This window comes from Cherax quadricarinatus, chromosome 39 (assembly GCF_038502225.1).
Source record: "Cherax quadricarinatus isolate ZL_2023a chromosome 39, ASM3850222v1, whole genome shotgun sequence".
NCBI lineage: Eukaryota > Metazoa > Arthropoda > Malacostraca > Decapoda > Parastacidae > Cherax > Cherax quadricarinatus.
In genome coordinates this window covers 13061851-13082691 of record NC_091330.1, presented here as the reverse complement: position 1 = coordinate 13082691, position 20841 = coordinate 13061851, and the positions used below count along the sequence as shown (strand labels likewise).

General features: G+C 38.0%; 1 long non-coding RNA gene across 1 annotated transcript; it reads right to left on the bottom strand.

Moving 5' to 3' along the window:
• Positions 1-9174: 9174 nt before the first annotated feature.
• On the bottom strand, positions 9175-20664 carry LOC128696356 (uncharacterized). Its single transcript, XR_008408154.2, has 2 exons — positions 17932-20664; positions 9175-17881 (listed from the first exon to the last, which is right to left on the bottom strand). It is a non-coding gene; the product is annotated as an uncharacterized lncRNA (long non-coding RNA).
• Between the last annotated feature and the right edge of the window lie 177 nt (positions 20665-20841).

The window sequence follows — 20841 nt, the reverse complement described above, 5'->3', positions numbered from 1 at the left end:
TATCCAGGGCAGGTGTGGGTTTTCTTGCTAACTCAGTTGAGGGGGTTGTTAGGACTTTAAACTAGGATTAGTTAGAGGTATGGGTTTAGAAATGATAAATAATGAGTATGGATATATTGACTTATGCTCTGATATTAAGAATCTTAATAGTAACTGTCATGGAGTAACTATGGGTGATAATTTCAGAAATTGTGTAAAAACAAAGATGAATAGGAAAAATGTGCAGAAGAAAAAACATATGATGGTATTTTATGCTAACAGTCGAAGTGCAAGAAATAAAATTAATGAACTACGTTTGGTAGCATGTGCTGGGAACTTTGATATCATTGCATTAACTGAAACGTGGTATGATTTAAAGAGTCGGGATATGACTGCTGAGTGTAATATTCAGGGATTTAAGTTGTTCAAAGTGGATAAATCTAATGGGAAGGGGGGAGGAGCTGCATTATATGTTCGAGAAAATATTAATTGTTGCATAAAAAGAGGTATAAAAATAGATGGAGCAGTAACAGAGTCTGTTTGGGTAGAGTTCGTGGAGGGTCAAGAAAAATTAATTCTAGGTGTAATATACCGACCTCCAGGCTTGGATCACGATAGAGGGAGACTTCTTTGGGACGAAATTGTTAGGGCTTCTAGACACAATAACATAGTCATAGTAGGGGACTTTAACTTTAGTCAAATTGACTGGAATTCTTTGACAGGTAATCTAGAGTCCAGTGACTTTATGGAAACAGTTCAGAACTGTTTTCTGAAGCAGAGCATAACAGAGCCTACCAGGGGTAATAATTTGCTAGACCTAGTCTTGTCAAATAAGGAAACACTCGTGAATAATCTGGAGATCACTGAAGAGCTTGGCGCAAGTGATCACAAATCCATCACTTTTAGCATTAACTGGGAATGCAAGAATAATGATAATACAGTAAAAATCCCTAATTTTCGTTCTGCCGATTATAATGGACTTAGGGAACACCTGTCTAATCTTGATTGGGGATATCTAGCTAATGATTTTATTGACGATAATCATACTTATGATTATGAAGGGATCTGCTTTTATGATTGTTTTCTCAATAATGTACACCGTGCCCAGAGTATATACATTCCCCAGAGAGAAATTAGGTCTAATAATAACGATCCCAAATGGGTTAATAGGAGGCTAAAGCATCTATTAGGGGAGAAAAGGGGAATTTATAGGCACATCAGAAGAGGAGAGGTTAACCTTACTGACCAATATGTTCAGCTTAAAAGAGAAGTAAAAAAGGGGATTAGAAAGGCTAAACGTGACTATGAAATTAGAGTTGCTAATGAATCAAAGACTAATCAAAAGGGGTTCTTTCAAGTGTATAGGACGAAGGTGAAGGAAAAAGTAGGACCTCTGAAAATTGGGAATGGACAGCTGACGGATAATGAACTGGAAATGTGTTCCTTATTTAATGAGTATTTTTTGTCAGTTTTTACACAGGAAGATGTAAATGAGATTCCAGTAATTAACAATTATTTAGTTCCTGATGAATTTAAGTTAACTAATATTACTGTCACGAGGGACATGGTTATTAAACAGATAGACAAACTGAAGCAAAATAAGTCCCCGGGACCCGATGAGCTGTTTTCCAGGGTACTTAAGGAATGCAAGATGGAGCTTAGTCAGCCATTAACGAGTGTATTCAATGTGTCCATCCTTACCGGTGTTGTGCCAGAGTTGTCAAACCCTGTGTAAAAAAAAAAAAAAAAAAAAAAAGCCTTAAATCTCCACTCTCTGGAGAGGCGTAGAATGAGGGGAGATATCATTGAAGTGTATAAGTGGATGACGGGCATAAACAAAGGAGATATTAATAAAGTACTGACAGTGTCGAACCAGGTAAGAACCAGAAATAATGGATATAAGTTGGATAAATTTAGATTTAGAAAGGACATAGGTAAGTACTGGTTTTCTAACAGAGTTGTAGATGCGTGGAACAGTCTTCCCAGTGGGGTGATAGAGGCTAGGACCTTGGGTAGTTTTAAGAAGAGACTGGACAAATATATGAGTGGGAGGGGCTGGGTTTGATTGGTGTCATGGGGTACGGGAGTTATTTCTTGGGTAGCTTTAGGTAGAGGTCGTTTTGATAAGGACCTGCCTCGTATGGGCCAGTAGGCCTTCTGCAGTGTTCCTACATTCTTATGTTCTTAAAATCAAATTAATCCATGCAAGACACCCAAAAGTATGAAAAAAAAATTTTACTACATGAAATATTAAGTTTAATGCAATAGAATAATTACAATAACAATAAAATAATTGACACTTACCTTTAATGAAGATCTGGTGATGATTGATGGGATGGAAGGAGGGGAGAGGTGTTAGTGTTTAGAAGGGGAATCCCCTTGCATTAGGACTTGAGGTAACAAGTCCTTTTCCAGGGTTACTTCCCTTCTTCTTTTAATGCCACTAGCACCAGCTTGAGAGTCACTGGACCTCTGTCGCACAACAAATCTGTCCATAGAGCTCTGTACCTCCCATTCCTTTACGATTTGTCTAAAATGGGCCACAACATTGTCAAGAGGAAACGCTTTGGTTTAAAACTGTTTGTACTCTGTGACTGTGACAGTGGCCTGGTATTGGATATTGTTGTATACACGGGAAGTAAAACATTGAAAGATATCAGGATGTTATTGGGTATCTCAGGTGACAGTGAGAAGCATGATGGCACCTTATCTTGGTAAGGGGCATACATTATATACTGATAACTGGTACACAAGCCTTTTACTCAGTGATTTCTTGCAAGTGAACATGACAGATGTGTGTAGCACAGTGCATTCTAATCGTAAACATATGCCCAGGTTCAACGCAGGCACTCGTGGTGATGAGGTGCAGGTGTTTACTGCCAATGACATCATGGCATTAAGGTGGCATGACAAACGAGATGTCACATTGATGACAACCATTCACCGTAACGAAATTGCAAGACAGTGCCAAAATTGATAGAGTAACTAATGAACGTATTCGAAAACCAGTGACAGTGATTGATTATACAAATGTGACATGCAAATTGGCTTTGTTGACTGCATTCATAAGAGTTACAAGTGGTACATGAAACTTTTCTTCCATCTCATGGATATTTCAATGCTCAATGCATATAATATGTACCAAATGAAGATTGGCAACAGACCACTGTATGGTGAATTTTGTTTGTCTGTTGTCAGACAACTCATAATAAAGTACCAGGTAACAATATCTGCTATACAAAACCGTCCTCGAACTCCTCACGAAATACCCAAGCGTTTGAGGAGGGAAGGTAATCACTTCATAATACAGCTTCCTGCAACTAAGAAGAAATTTGCTCAGAAGAGATGTGTTGTCTGTGCACAAACAAAACGACGGCAACAAAGACGCAAAGACACTCGGTTTATGTGTGAGGAATGTAAGATACCTCTGTGCATGGTGCCTTGTTTCAAGGAGTTCCACAAGCTGCAGCAGTTCTAAAAACATGTCCAGTGATTGTACATATGTAAATATAAAATAGAACATTAGTATTATACAAGATTTGTGCATGTTTATTGTAAGAGCAGCAGGTAAGAGCAGCATGCCAAAGCCACTTATATGCATAGCATTACGGGCTGGCTTAAAATTAACTTAAGATTAACTAAGCAAGGATGAAATCAGTGATAAATCATTATTGTAAACAGATAACTATAAAGCACAAATGAGTATTACAAAGACAGGTCATATGGTTGCTTGCATTGCTGTACATTCAGTCGAATGGAGTATTCTGTTAGGTAGTGTATTTAAAAAAATAATAAAGTTAGATTGGGTCCTAGGTTTAACATTTGTGTGATATAATTGTGAGTAACATATAGGATATACAATTTATAAGGTTCAGTTATTTGGTTTTGAGTGAGTAAGTGATCTTTGAGAAGAGACTTGAATTTATAAACAGGTAGTGTTTCTTTTATATTTACAGGTAATGAATTCCAGATTTTAGGGCCTTTTATGTGCATTGAGTTTTTGCATAGCGTGAGATGGGCACGAGGAACATCAAAGAGTGATCTGTGCCTTGTATTATGGTCATGTGTTCTGTTGAGGTTGGCAAGGAGATGTTTGAGGGGAGGGTTAATATCAGAGTTAAGTGTTCTATGTATGTAATAGGTGCAATAATAAGTATGGATGTTTTGTATGGTGAGTAGGTTGAGTGTTTTGAATATTGGTGGAGTGTGTTGCCTGTAGTGAGAATTTGTTATTCTAACTGCAGCCTTTTGTTAGGTAATTAGTGGTCTGAGATGGTTAATTGTTGTTGAGCCCCATGCACAAATTCCATAGGTGAGATAGGGGTAAATAAGAGAGTGATAAAGGGCCAGGAGGGCTGACTGTGGAACATAGTACCGTATCTTCGATAGTATGCCTACAGTCTTGGAAATTTTCTTAGAAATTTGTTGTATATGTGTATGAAATTTGAGTCTATTATCGAGGTGGATTCCTAGGAATTTTCCCTCTGTTAGCTTTGTGATAGGTGATCCGTTTATTGTTATGTTAAGAGGTACATCTGTAGCTCTGTTACCAAACTGAATGAAGTAGGTTTTGTCAATGTTTAGTGTAAGTTTGTTAGTCCTCATCCAGGTAGATATTTTCTGTAATTCGGTGTTTACAGTATTGGCTAGCGTGACTGGGCTCGGGTGAGAGAAGACGTATGTAGTGTCATCTGCAAAAAGTGTGGGTTTGAGTAATTGCGAAGCATTTGGTAGGTCATTTATGTATAGGAGAAAGAGAAGAGGGCCAAGGACACTTCCCTGTGGGACACCAACTGTAATTGGTTGTGCGGAAGAGCTTGCCCCATTTGCGTACACATATTGGCTTCTGTTGCTGAGGTAAGACTTGAGGTAGTTGAGGGAGTGCCCTCTAATACCTTAGTGTGACAATTTTACGTGGAGCAAGTCATGGTCAACTGTATCAAAAGCTTTACGTAAGTCAATGAAGATCCCCAGTGGGACTTCTTTTTTCTCTATTGCAGTGTATATATGTTCTAGCATGTGTATAATAGCATCATTAGTATTTTTATTAGGCCTGAATCCAAATTGGCAGGGGTTGAGAATGTTTTGGGAGATGAGGTAGGAGTAGATTCGTTTATGAATTAATTTTTCGAAGATTTTTGAGAGAGGGTGTAAATTGGATATTGGCCTATAGTTATTCAACTCTGTTTGGTCTCCTCCTTTATGGATCGGGGTGACCTTTGCTATTTTGAGAACTGTAGGGAAGGTGGAGGATTCAATGGATTTGTTAAAGAGTGTTGCAATGATTGGTGATAGTACTTGTGACGCTTTTTTGTATATAAAGGGTGGTAAGGTATTTAAATCTCCTGCCTTGTTTTTCAGTGCGTTCATAATAAGGGAGACTTCGTATGGGTTAGTCGGAGCTAGGAACAGTGTGTTCGGGTAGTTGCCAGTGAGGTAGTCATTTGGTGGGGTATCTGAGCTTGGGATTTTATTGGCAAGGTTTTGACCTATAGTGGAGAAGAAATCATTGAGTCTGTTTGCTGTTTCTGTTGGTGGGAGTTGGGGTTCATCTGATTTTGCTAATTTTATTTTGCTATGTCGTGATATCTTTTTTGTTCCCAGAATTTCTGATAGGGTCTTCCAGGTCTTTTTTATATCACCTCGTAAGTTGGATAATCTGTTCTCATAATACAATTTTTTTGCCCTTCTTATCAGGCTGGTTAGGATTGACGAGTAACGTTTTGTTTGGTCTCTGGTTATGTGACCCATTCTGTACTGTTTTTCATATTGGTGTTTTGTATTTATGGATTTGAGAATGCTGGGTGTTAGCCAGGGACTGTTCAGTCTCTTAGCTGTCATCTGTTTAGTTTTTTTAGGGCAGTGCTTGTTATAAAGGTATTGGGTCTTTTTTAGAAAATTATTAAAACATTCGTCAGTATCTGTATAGATTTCTAGCTCAGTGTGCCAGTCAATGTTTGTTACTGCTGTTGTGAAGTTATTAATGGCTGCCTCATTGTGAAGTCTGAAGGTGACTTTAGTAGTGTCTTGGGGTATTTTACCAAGAGTTATGAGGAAAGTAGGGTAGTGGTCTGTGGTATTATCTGTAATTATGCCTGATTTTAAAGGGGATATGGTGTTGGTCCAGATGTGGTCAAGTAGGGAAACACTAGTCTCTAACTCTTGTAGGTTTTTTTACTGTTGGTAGCAACATGCAGTTACTCATTGTGTTTGTGAATTCAGTAACGTGTGGGTCCTGGTCTTGCAGGAGATTTATATTGAAGTCACCTGAGAGTAGTAAGTGATCTTTGTTCATGCGTGCATCAGTTATCATACTTCCTAGGTTTTGACTAAATTGGCTAATGTTTGATTGTGGAACTCTGTAGATGTTTATCACTGTGAGAGGTTTTTGTAGGTATTTGGATTTGAAATTAGCTATTATATATTCCCCATGTTCATCCCTTGTGCAAGTATTAGTGATACATTCTAGTTGGTCTGAGTAGTATATAGCAGTGCCACCCCCTTGTTGGTCTGGCCTACAGTTGTGTATGGCTGTGTAACCAGGAATGGCATAGACATCTGTAGTATCAGGCTTTAGCCAGGTTTCAGTTAGTGTAATGATGGACATATTGGCATGCAAAGAATTTAGTAATGCTAGGAGGTCATCATAATGCTTGCTTAAAGATCTGATATTGTAGTTAAAGATAGTTATGTTGTTGTTGGCTCTGAGAAGTGCCTTTGATTGTTCTGCTGTGTAGTAATTACAGTAACTGTTTGAATCATTTAAGTCATTAAATAAGAGGTTGGTATCAGGATCAATGCTTGTAATCATAAGATTTGTAGTGAATCTATAGTTAAAATTAAGTAAAAAATAAAGTAAATATTCTAAAGCTAAAAAAAATAGCACCTGAATTATTTAACAAATGTAAAAATAATGAGCTAAGGTAGTTTTTTAAAGCTAAAATAAAGGAGACAATATAAAATGGACTAAAATAATTTGTGGTGAACAAATAAAGTGATGATCAAATAATGGAGCTTGGGAATATGATAGTAGGTAGTACTTTAAAGGTAATTCTTTAAACTTAGAATTATAATATAAAATTATAATATAAAAGGGACTAATAAAAGTTGTGGTGAACAATAAAGTGGTAATCAAATAATTGCACTAAGGTCTAATATAATGACTTTTGTGGAGTCTATGTTTTGAGCTAGAATGAGCTATAGTACAACTAGATTTAATCTAATAATATAACAATACAAATTAAAAATAGCACCAGTCTCTCACTAGTAATTGCAATATGGTCTAATATAATGAATTTGGTATTGACTATAGTACAACTGAGTTTAATCTAATAATATAAAAAAGGCACAAGACTCTCAATTGTAATTGCACTAAGGTGTTATATAAGTTGTTTACAAGAATTAGAGTATAACTAGATTTAAATTGACAAGATAAAATATGCAAATTAAGGTAGCAAAAGAATAAAAAAGTAGAAAAAAAAATATATGAGGTAGTTGGTACTAGTTAGCAAAAGATAGTTAAGGGCCTTGAACAATAATATAATTGAACAAAAGTGGTAAACAATATTATAATAATAACTTTAGTGCAGTTATTGTGTTCAATACAGTGAGTGTATACATATACATTATATACAGTATTGGTCTCACAGGCCACAAATGTTACTAGAAAAAGAAAAAAATTAGAAAAGAAAAGAAGAAAGTATAAAAAACGTAAAATAAAGAAATGCGAGTTTGTGGAAATCGCCGATGTTGCCGCCACCTGGTCATTTTGGGTCAACTTCTCGCCTCTGTATCTCGGTAAGTATTGATCAGAAATTTTTGTTTTATTACCTTCACAAAAATATACTCTTCAATTCTGTAAGAATTTTTTTTGTTTTTTTTTTTCAAAATTTCTTGGACACTGGGGCACCCCTTCCAATTTTGCCTTTGGACCCTGAAAGGGTTAAAAAGTAAAATACACATGCAGTACACTCATTATTTACCTCAAAATATTTGTAGTCTTAATGTAGGGCAAAAGGTGAGTAGTATTTACTCTAAGAAGTCAGGTGTGGTAGCCCTCCTGGCCATCCCACCCACACATACTATACTACGATGCTTAGAGCTCCCTAGAGCGATAAAATGCATATACAGTAGACACATTACTTACCTTAAAATATTTGTAGTCTTAATGTAGGGTGAGAGGTGAAAAGTATTTATATGTAGAAAGTCGTGTGGGAGGTATGGCATCCTGCCTGGCCACTCCCACCTACTATGACATTAAGCTCCCTAGAGCAATAAAATGCATATATGGTACACTCATTAATTACCTTAAAATATTTGTAGGGTGAGAGGTGAGTTTTATTTGTATGAAGTCAGGTTGGGAAGTATGGGTAGCCAGAAAGGGCAGCCCTCCCCACCCCACCCACACATAATGTAAACAAACTAGATGAACGTGTCTGGCTTTCGTCACAAGTCCTTCAAGTTGCCTGGCTACCACAAGTCCTACAAGTTGCCTGGCTACCACAAGTTGCTTGGCTACTGCAAGTCCTACAAGTGGCCTGGCTACCACAAGTCCTACAAGTTGCCTGGCTACGACAGGTCCTACAAGTCGCCTGGCTGCCACATCTCATATTTATGTTAATTTATTCTACTGTGGGGTGTATTTAGATGGATTAAGCAAAATGTCTATATTAACGTTTTATACGATATTTAATGCTCCTTAGTGATTATTATTGTGTTATTATTACTATTATCATTATTATGACATCTTCAAGACTAATAAGACACTTAGTGATTTTAATGTGTACCTGCATGCTAGCACAGTGTGTAAGTTTACTTAAGTACAGGTACACATACATATAATTATAAGTTATAATAATAATGTAGGTACGTAGTCCACCTGGGCTACATACCTACATGATATTTAATGTGGCCTAGAGCCATATTATTACCATCAACATACCATGTTCACTGAGATTAATTGTTTCTAACAACTACCTTGAGATATCATCATAAACAAAGGGAGAAGTAATGAATAATTCATGCCGAGAATTGTAAACAAAAGCGTCATGTATTAAGGGGAGTGACGTAATGTTTTCCCTCCGCCCGGCTACTACACCTCCTTAGTATATAAACAAAATGTTTACAAGTTATGTAACGTGTTTCTTATATAATTTTGAAAAAAATATCATAGATGGATTAATAAAAATATCTATATTGATGTAAAATTAGACATTTAATGTGCCCAAGAGTGATTATTACATAATAGAGAGATGTGCTGATGGAGAATGTAAACAAACTGGGTGGCCTGCACCGTATTTGAAAGACCACTTGCCATATAGAAAGTTTTGGTCATAATTTGAGATCGCCGTATTAGCAGAACGCCGTATGGTGAAACGCCGAAAAGTGGGACCCTAATGTACATGCTTCTAAACTATTGTATTCTGAGCGCCTCTACAAAAACAGTGATTATGTGTGAGTGAGGTGAAAGCGATGAATGATGAAAATATTTTCTTTTTGGGGATTTTCTTTCTTTTTGGGTCACCCTGCCTCGGTGGGAGACGGCCGATTTGTTAAAAAACAAAACAAAAAAAACGTAATATAACAGTATCAACAACAGATCACAACATAACAGAGGTACAGACATGTATGCACAGGGCTCTTGACCATCAATATATGATCAGTCATGAGGGTGTCTTCACAAAATTCAACTTCAATAACAAAAACACAATGGGAACAAGTCAACCATGTCCTAAATGAAATAAGCTGGGAAGATATCCTAAACAACATGGATCCAAACCTTTGCCTAGGAAAAAATAACTGTGGTTCTTGAGATCTGCTCAAGGCACATTCCATTAAGGAAAAAGAAAAAGATGTGAACTAGAGAGAGAGAAATGCTCCCTATACAGATGAAGGTGAAGAATCACAGCTGCTGAGAAGGGCCAATATATCTGAAATACGAAGGGAGGCACTGGTCAGTGAAATAGCAAATATCAAACTTAAGCTGAAGGAATCTTACAGGAGACAAGAATTGCAGAAAGAACTAAAAGCCATCAAGGAAATTGAAAAAAAAAAAAATTACTTCTCTTATGCCAAATCTAAGGAAAAACCAATATCCAGTATTGGGCCCCTGCTTAGGAGAGATAGGACATACACAGATGACAGCCAGGAAATGAGTGAGATACTTAGGTCCCCAATATGACTCAGTGTTCAGTGAGCCATTACGCAGACTAAGGGTCGACTATCTAAATGAATTCTTTATGAAAGTGACCCAAAATTTGGTTATCTCAAAAATAACGATACACAAAAAACCCACACATGGAAAAGAGGAGCTTACGACGACGTTTCGGTCCGACTTGGACCATTTACAAAGTCACTTTGTAAATGGTCACTTTATAATTTACAAAGTGACTTTGTAAATGGTCAAAGTTGGACCGAAACATTGTCGTAAGCTCCTCTGTTTGATGTGCGGGTTATTTATTTATCTCAAAATCTCTGATATTGTCCTAACACCACAAGACTTTGAAAAGGCAATAAATGATATGCCCATGCACTCTGCCGAAGGCCCAGACTCGTGGAACTCCATGTTCATTAAGAAGCCCCTGTCACATGTCTTCAGCATTCTATGGAGAGGGAGCATGGACACAGGGGTCATACCACACTCACTAAAAACAATAGACATAGTCCCACTCTACATAGGTGGCAGTAAAGCAATTGCAAAGAACTACAGACCAACAGCACTAATACCCCATATCATAGAAATCTTTGAAAGGGTTCTAAGAAGCAACATTGCCAACCACCTAGATACCCATCAGTAACACAACCCAGGGCATAATGGGTTTAGAGCAGGTCACTCCTGCCTGTCCACTATGACAAGGTCCTGGATGCTATAGAGGCTAAACATAATGCAGATGTAGTACACACAGACTTTACAAAAGCCTTCATTATTATTATAATCAAAAAGAAGCGCTAAGCCACAAGGACTATACAGCGCAAAAGCCTTCAACAAGTGTGACCATGGCGTAATAGCGCACAAAATGCATGATAAAGAAATAACAGGGAAAGTTGGGAGATGTTTCTATAACTTCGTAACAAATAGAACACAAAGAGTAGTAGTAAACAGTAAAGTCTGAGGCAAATACAGTGAAAAGCTCTGTTTTATAAGGCACAGTACTTGCTCCCATCCTATTCCTCATCCTCATATCTGACATGGACAGAGATGTAAGCCATAGCTCCAAGTCTTCCTTCATGGATGACGCCTGAATTGCCATGACAGTGTCCTCCATCAAAGACACCTCAAGACTCCAAGCAGACATCAACCAAATCTTCAAATGGGCCACTCAAAACAATATGAGTTCAGTGAAAAGAAATTTCAACTACTCAGATATGAAAAACTTGAGGAAATTAAAACTATTAGTGTATACAACAAATTTTAACCATACAATAGAGCGTAAAGTAATGTGGAGGACCTGGGAGTGATAATGTCAGAGGATCTCGCCTTCAAAGACCACAGCAATATATCTACCGCATCTACTAGGAGAAAATAGGATAAATAATGAGAACTTTCAAAACTAGGGATGCCAAGCCCATGATGATTCTCTTCAAATCACTTGTTCTATGTAGGCTGGAATACTGCTGTACACTAAATGCTCCCTTCAAGGCAGGTGAAATTGCAGACCTAGAGTGCATACAAAGAACTTTCATGGCACACATAAGTACATTAAGGCACCTAAATTACTGGGAACAGTTTAAGTCCCTTGATTTGTATTCCCTGGAATGCAGGCAAGAGAGCTACATGATAACATACACTTGGAAAATCCTAGAGGGATTAGTACCAAACTTGCACACGAACATCACTCCCTATGAAAGCAAAAATCTCGACAGGAGATGCAACATTCCCCCAGTGAAAAGCAGGGGCGCCACGAGTACAGTGAGAGAGAACACAATAAGTGTCAGGGGCCAAGGACTGTTCAACTGCCTCCCAGCATACATAAGGGGAATTACCAATAGACCCCTGGCTGTCTTCAAGAAGGCACCGGACAGGCACCTAAGGCCAGTACCTGACCAGCCAGGTTGTGGTTCATAAGTCAGTTTGCATGTGGCCAGCAGTAACAGACTGGTTGATCAGACCCTGATCCTCCACAAGGTCTGGTCTCAGACTGGGCTGTGGGGGCATTGACCCCTGAAACCCTCTCCATGTATGTGACATTCTAACATTGACCTCTTTATACAAAAGTGGACTAAGCAATCATGTTCCCCACTGATGGACAGTAACTCTTGAGGCCAACTCAACAGGCAAGTAGGAGGAAACATCGACAGCACTTTGTCTCCACAGCCACCTTAGCATGGGAAACTCAAACCTATTCAGCCTAAAGTAGCAACGAAGTCCATAATCTTTCCCAATCCCCCATCATGAAAAGGCATCATCTTTAAAAAGGATAAAAATATGAAATACCTATAATCAAAGCAGGGGGCAGGGGAATGACAAAGTTCCTAATTTATATTATTTAATTTGCATGCTCTAAATATGTTACATGCATTTTTACAATTACTTTTCAAAATAAAGGTGGCACTGGAACATGAATCCCCACAAGAGTATTTTAAAATTAAATATTTTTTTAAAATTCTAGAGCTAAGGATAATATGTGCTAATACAGCTTACTAACCTTGTGAATCTGTCTAAACTAGAATAAAGCAGGATAACCTTCATTGACAAATGTGTGAATCACAACCACAAGACTAAAGCACTTAGGTCAAAGGCCTCAAATAAGTAATAGCACCTACATGTCTCTTCACAGTAAGGTATGCTACATTTTTTGTGATAATTTAAAAATCTTAATAGTAGTCACAACCATTGTGTTACCTCAACGTCATTTTATCTAAGATGTGCACTCTCGGCTTACTCCGGAAAACATGGCGACAGTTGTGAAGCACTTCGTAGTCCATTATGGCAAACTCATTAACAGTAACAATCATAATGCCACATTTCCAACTCAAGATAAATGTCAATGTTGCACTTTAAATGTCTTTTGGATAATTGTTGCTCTACCTTCCAAAGTCTCAGACTAGATACAATATATCCTTATTTACAGAATAATATGAAATACAGATATGGTGAAAACGAATATAGTATAACAACTAAAGATTTTACTGAACTGATAGCTTATTTGATCCTTCCACAATTACAAACTGCTATGCTTTTATTCATCTATTACCTAATAGTCTATGTGAAGGAACAAAGTTCAAAATTTGTAATCCTTTCCATCCTACATATTAAAAATAATGCAACAGATGGATATAGTGTACAAAACTTCAATTATTTATGTACATTATTTTACTGAATCCAATAAAATTTTGTTTCCAATATTTGTACTACAAGCTATTACATAAGATACCACCAAAATTATCCCTTTACTGCAAAATATGGTGAGACTCCTGCCTCACAATAACTTCTTTTTATTTACTTTCCTGACTGTACAAATACATTGGAATTATCAATTAATTTTTATTTTCTTCTAAATAAACCATGGAACTGGTGAGGTTTGAACCCACTGGCCTGGAATTTTACGACTTACTCGCCATGGGTTCAAACACCACCCGTTCTGTGGTTTGTTTGCAATCGTGATATCATGATTTTGTAAGTCTTCATTTTCTTGTTACAGTAGTAATATATTTTGTTGTAAATCTATTGTAACAAAATTTTTGTATACCATACCTCTTTCTATATTAGTTACAATAAAAGTACTAAAACACAGGTTATAAACTATCTCATCTTAATGTTTTAGATTCTGCGGTAACACTTTAAACAGGTGCTTACAATTTCATATACAGAGTCAACTAATCTTAACCACGATACTGGCAATGCTTGAAATAAGAAACTACATCCCACACCTGCATTTACCAGGAATCTTCTCTATCTGAAGGCTCTCTCAAGTTCCTTGTAGCTGCAGATTCAACTCTTCCAAAAACCTCAGTTTTGACAAGTTTGGTCTACCAAGATTTTTGGCATATAGAGTGCAATTGTAATCATCAAAGTCAGAAATTTTAAAAATTTTGGCAGGTTTACTTGGCAACTATGACAAAATGAAGAGGCATGAAGAAAATTAAAATGTAGAGGTTGTATATATAGATTTTGCAAAGGCACTTCACAAATATGATCATGGAGTGATAGCTCCTGAAGCAAAGTCGAAAGGAATAACATGTAAAATAAGCATTTTGATAATATAATAAGATTTCTAAAAAGTTACAATAAGTAAATCAAACAATGTCTACATACAGTAAGAAAAAATAAAATCAGTAACACAAGGCACAATCCTTGTGCCTTTGCTCAGTCTTATAGTAATATAAAAACTAACAGCGTCACATCATCTTTTAAGGAGGATACCAAAATCAGTACAAAAATTGCCTCTGCAACTTTTTGAAACTAGGCCCAAAGGTCTATCACTGTACTATTGAAATCAACATGAGCGATAAATTTTAACTGTTTCAGTAAAGTAAAAAAGTAATGCTTAAGATATCTGAGAAGAGAGAGAACAATGAAATAAATATAGCATAAGGCATTTAAATGATAGGGCTGATTATGAGACCCTCCAAAACAAGAGCTCTTTCAAAGGTAGTTCACCTTTACAAGATGGGAAAAATTCCTTGAACTAGGCTTGAGTCTTACAAGCACAATCCATGGAGAGTCTAGCATTTTCTTTGGTTTATATGAGGAGGACATTCCCCTCACTGTTTAAAACTTCAGTGCTGTATAACCACAATGAACTCAGCAGTTTGTCATAAAAAAATTTAAAATTCAAAATAAGGAATGTCACAACGATGATCGCATTTTACAAGGCACTTGCACTCTCATTTAAAACAATGACCTGCCTCAAATTTCCTTTCAATTTCAGGTGATGTCAGAATTAGAAAATATATGTGATTTAATTCTTTCAGAAACAATTGGTCATCTTAACTACTGCTATCAGCACAAAACAATCTGAATGTATTCTGGAACAGAGATGGGAGTTTCACTAAAGTAAATATTTGATCAGGTCCCTATTATGCACAGTAAACTACCAACTTACTGAACTGAGTGAAATAAAGAATAAGTCACAATACCATGGCTAGAACAATACACAAATAACTCACACTTGAGAAAAGGATAGTAGTAATAAGTTTGGATCAAAACATTGCCATTACTCTCACCCTCCTAAATGCAGGTTATTTGTGAACTGAGAAATACAAGTGTGGAATAAACTAAATGAAAAAATATTGATATTATAAACACAGTTACAGAACACTGCTAACATTAGAGATCCATGATTCTTTGACCTTTTAACAGCAAGTATAAGAAATATCGCCAGAACAAACAAAAGTTTTCAAGAGGGAAATACACAAATTCCCACAGGTGGAGCATAATCACCCATGTTGTGATTGTTCTGTAAACTTGCAAGCCACTAGCAGCAATAGTCTGACTGAACAAACGATTAGTCATTAAGAAAACCTGACCTCAGGCTGGGGTGCAACATTATGAAAAAATGTAAAACCATTCATAAATATTCTCTCATTCCCTTGCAGTTAATAACACTGCTTGTCCAATGCAAAATTAAGAGTGTTTTGAGCTAAAGTCCATGCAACTACATCATTTAGGGAAGTGTTTAATTATCCAAGGAATGCCAGGGATATACAAAACTCCCTACAAAGGCTGATTATTTTCATACATCAAACAAACCAGAAAAAATCTCAACACTAGAGTCATCAAACAAACAATCCATTAGGCAAGCACACGAAAGTTCAAGTCATTTTTCAATGTGCTAAAAATTGCAACTACAACACAGATTGAGAACATTTATCTTTGTTACAACAGGTATATCATAATTGCAAAAAATTTTTTTTTATCAAAATGGTTATCAAGGTTGCTGTCCCAAATTTTAATATTTTGCAGTGGCAATGGAAACCACCCAAAATCAGCAACACAAGCTAAGCTTGCAAATAAAAAATGGAATTCAGGAACCTAGACAAAGACTCATTCAAACCACGCTTTACCTAAGTGCAACCCACTCTTGAGCCATGTGGCACTGATGTAGAACCCTGACCTAGTAAAAAAAAAAAAGGTGAAACTGGAGAAGGTATAAAGGAGTGCTCCAAGAATGGTACCTAAACTGAGGGAATAAGATATGAAGAAATAATGCAAGTACTAGGCCTTATGTTAATGGAGAAATGGACAAAATGAAATATGATCATAACATACATAATGCTATGGAACATAAACAAGGTAGGCAAGGATAAGCTGTGTATCAGGGATGCAACAGGAACAAGGGAGCATGGGTGGAAATTACACACCCAAATGAGTCACAGATATCAGGAAACATTTTTTCAACACAGGTGGAAAAATAAAAGAGGAATGAGCTGACCATTGACAGAAGAGGCAAGCACCATATACGATGCACGAGTGTGTTAGATAGGAGCGAATGGAGATGAATGGTTTTTGGAACCTAACGAGCTGTTGGAGCGTGAGCAGGGTAATATTTTGTGAAGGGATTCAGAGAAACCAGTTAGCCAGACTTGAGTCCTGGAAATGGGAAGTACAATGCCTGCACTTTAAAGGGGGATTCTGGGATATTGGCAGTTTGGAGTGACTATCTAAACTGTCATATCTGGGTGCATCTGCAAAGACAGTAATTATGTATGAGTGACGGTGAAAGTGTTGAATGATAATGGAAGTTTTTTCTTTCTTTCTGGGTTTTTCTTTCTTTTGGGTCACCCTGCATTGGTGGGAAATGGGTGACATTAAAAAAAAAAAAAAACACACACACACACAGTAGGGCCCCACTCATACGGTAGGTTAGGTTCCAGGCTACCGCCGGAAAGCGGACATCGCCTGAAAGCAGAATGTGGCTTTTCCATTTATAAACGCATACAAATGGCAGCTAACAGTAGAACTAGGCATTAAAAAACAATAGAAAGCCAAATACATACACAATAAATTCACTACTTTCCTTAAAATACTTGAGGGAGAGAGTATGGAGAAGGTGAATGTATTGAGATATTTAGGAGTGGACATGTCAGCAGATGGGTCTATGTAGGATGAAGTGAATCATAGAATTGATGAGGGGAAAAGGGCGAGTGGTGCACTTAGGAGTCTGTGGAGACAAAGAACTTTGTCCTTGGAGGCAAAGAGGGGAATGTATGAGAGTATAGTTGTACCAACACTCTTGTATGGATGTGAAGCATGGGTGATGAATGTTGCAATGAGGAGAAGGCTGGAAGCAGTTGAGATGTCATGTCTGAGGGCAATGTGTTGTGTGAATATAATGCAGAAGACTCATAGTTTGGAAATTAGGAAACGGCGTGGGATTATCAAAACTACATATTATCCAGAGGGCTGAGGAGGGGTTGTTGAGGTGGTTTGGAGATGTAGAAAGAATGGAAAAAAACAGAATGACTTTGAGAGTGCATAAATCTGTAGTGGAGGGAAGGCGGGGTAGGGGTTGGCCTAGGAAGGGTTGGAGGGAGGGGGTAAAGGAGGTTATGTGTGCGAGGGGCTTGGACTTCCAGCAAGCGTGCATGAGCGTATTTGATAGGAGTGAATGGAGATAAATGACTTTTAATACTTGATACGTGTTGGAGTGTGAGAAAAGTAACATTTATGAAGGGATTCAGGTAAACCGGCAGGCCAGACTTGAGTTCTGGAGATGGGAAGTACAGTGTCTACACTCTGAAGGAGGGGAATTAATGCTGCAGTTTTATAACTGTGTAAAGCACCCCTCTGGTAAGACAGTGATGGAGTGAATGATGATGAAAGTTTTTCTTTTTTGGGCCACCCTGCCTTGGTGGGAATCGGCCGATGTGTTAATAAAAAAAAAAAAATTGTAGTCTTAATGTAGGGCAAGAGGTGATAATTATTTGTAGGAAGTAAGGTGTAGGTAGCCGGTAGATGTAGCTATGTAATCCACTTAGGCTACATAGCTACACCTACCTACATAGCTATACGGTATTTAATGCAGCCCAGAGCCATATTATTACCAATGACATACCTTGCTCACTGAGTTTAATCATTTCTAACAATTACCTTTAGATGCCATCATAAAAGAAGGGAGAAGTAATGAGAAGAATTCATGCTGAGAATTGTAAACAAAGCAGAATGTGTTAACCCTTTGACTGTCGCAACCCCCAATCCTGAGGTGTCTCCTGGTGTCGCAAAATTTAAACAAAAAAAAAAAAATTATTTTTTCTCATGAAATGATAGAGAATCTTTTCCCGATTGTAATGACACCAAAAAAACGAAATTTGATGGAAAACTGACGGAATTATGCTCTCGCGAAGTTAGCGACCTCGGCGCTGTTTACAAATCGGCGATTTCGCCCACTTTGAGCCCTATTTTCGGCTAATTCCATTGTTCCAGTCGCCCAAACTCATAGCTATTTCTTTAGAACTTCATTTTTTCTATCGATTGAATACAAGAAACTGCCCATTTACTGATTTCAACTACCTAATAATGTGGTCAGAAATTTGCAATTTGGCCAATTTCACGAAAACTAAAAAATATGACAATTTCAAAATAAGGTCCAGAATGAACAATGCAGACATTCCTGGCTCTAAAATAACATTTTCTTTGTTCATCAGTCACGTCTCCAGGCCCTTCTGATATTACTCTTGCTTTCTATTTTGAATTTTTATTCAAACAAAAAATATTAGACTTACTATTATGCAGACTACTGCAATGCTGTAATAACTGTATAAATAACATCAACCCATTCATGACTGCATATTAGAATGGCTAGTTGGACATTTATTGGACAATGGCATCATTTGTTTACTTTTGAACATTGGCAAAAATCAAACATTTCCCCTACTTTGAGCTCCATTTCTAGGTTCTTTTTATAGTAAAATCAATCAAAATCACCTCTATTTCTGTAATATGTTTTCCATTCTATCAAATGAGACCAAGAAAACGAGAATATAACCATAAATACTATACGAAAATAGACCACAAAGTCGGCATTTTAATTAAAAAAAACGGTCGGAGTTTTTTTTTTCTCATTATGCACTGCGTGCTCCAGGATTTTTTTTATATGGTGCACACTGACCACACAGACCCATTCTCTCACATGTGGGCCTACCAGCTTTCTCCTGCTTGATTTGAAACCGCTAGAATTTATGAGTATATATACGTCAAACACGGCACCTCGTAAAACGTATATATAGGGCCGCGACAGTCAAAGGGTTAAGGGGAGTGACTGGGCCAAACGCAGATTCATACACGTTTTCTCTGGTGCTGAACCGGAGAGAATGTAATGTTTTCCCTCTGCCCGGCTACCACACCTCATATTTATGTGAAATTTATTGTACTGTGCTTGTATCATGTTTATATGCTATGCAATGTGTTTCTTCTATAATTATGAAGAAAATATCATAGATAGATTAAAGAAATTGTCTATATTAACATAAAATAAGACATTTAGTGCAACCAAGAGTGATCATTATTATGTATTAGTATTATTAAAATGGCATTAAAACTAAAGGGACACTCTTAATAATTTTAATGTGTACCTGCATGCCAGCAGTGTGTGTAAGTTTTTTTAGGTACAGGTACACATAAGTATAATTATCAGAGTACATATAAAATATCCAATAACTTTAAAACCCTTGAAATTTTGGAAAGTTTCCAGACATAATGGGGATGTGCTCACGGAGAATGTAAACAAACCGGGCGGGGAACAGTGACCATATCAGAAAGACAGGGGGAGCTGTATAGTGAGTTATGTTCATAATTTGAAATGTCTGTATTAGCGGAATGATATAAAGCAAAATGCTGTAAAGCGAGGCCCTACTCACTCATTCACTCACACTCACACACACACACACATTCTGTGTGTGTGTGTGTGTGTGTGTGTGTGTGTGTGTGTGTGTGTGTGTGTGTGTGTGTGTGTGTGTGTGTGGTGTGTGTGTGTGTGTGTGTGTGTGTGTGTGTGTGTGGTGTGTGTGTGTATGTGTGTGGTGTATGTGTGTGGTGTATGTGTGTGGTGTGTGTGTGTGGTGTGTGTGTGTGGTGTGTGTGTGTGTGGTGTGTGTGTGTGGTGTGTGTGTGTGGTGTGTGTGTGTGGTGTGTGTGTGTGGTGTGTGTGTGTGGTGTGTGTGTGTGGTGTGTGTGTGGTGTGTGTGTGTGGTGTGTGTGTGTGTGGTGTGTGTGTGGTGTGTGTGTGTGTGGTGTGTGTGTGTGGTGTGTGTGTGTGGTGTGTGTGTGGTGTGTGTGTGGTGTGTGTGTGTGGTGTGTGTGTGTGTGGTGTGTGTGTGTGGTGTGTGTGTGTGTGTGTGTGTGTGTGTGTGTGTGTGTGTGTGTGTGTGTGTGTGTGTGTGGTGTGTGTGTGTGTGTGGTGTGTGTGTGGTGTGTGTGTGGTGTATGTGTGTGGTGTATGTGTGTGGTGTGTGTGTGTGGTGTGTGTGTGTGGTGTGTGTGTGTGTGGTGTGTGTGTGTGGTGTGTGTGTGTGGTGTGTGTGTGTGGTGTGTGTGTGTGGTGTGTGTGTGTGGTGTGTGTGTGTGGTGTGTGTGTGTGGTGTGTGTGTGGTGTGTGTGTGTGGTGTGTGTGTGTGTGGTGTGTGTGTGGTGTGTGTGTGTGTGGTGTGTGTGTGTGGTGTGTGTGTGTGGTGTGTGTGTGGTGTGTGTGTGGTGTGTGTGTGTGGTGTGTGTGTGTGTGGTGTGTGTGTGTGGTGTGTGTGTGTGTGTGTGTGTGTGTGTGTGTGTGTGTGTGTGTGTGGTGTGTGTGTTTGTGTGGTGTGTGTGTGGTGTGTGTGTGGTGTGTGTGTGGTGTGTGTGTGGTGTGTGTGTTTGTGTGGTGTGTGTGTGGTGTGTGTGTGGTTGTGTGTGTGTGGTGTGTGTGTGGTGTGTGTGTGGTGTGTGTG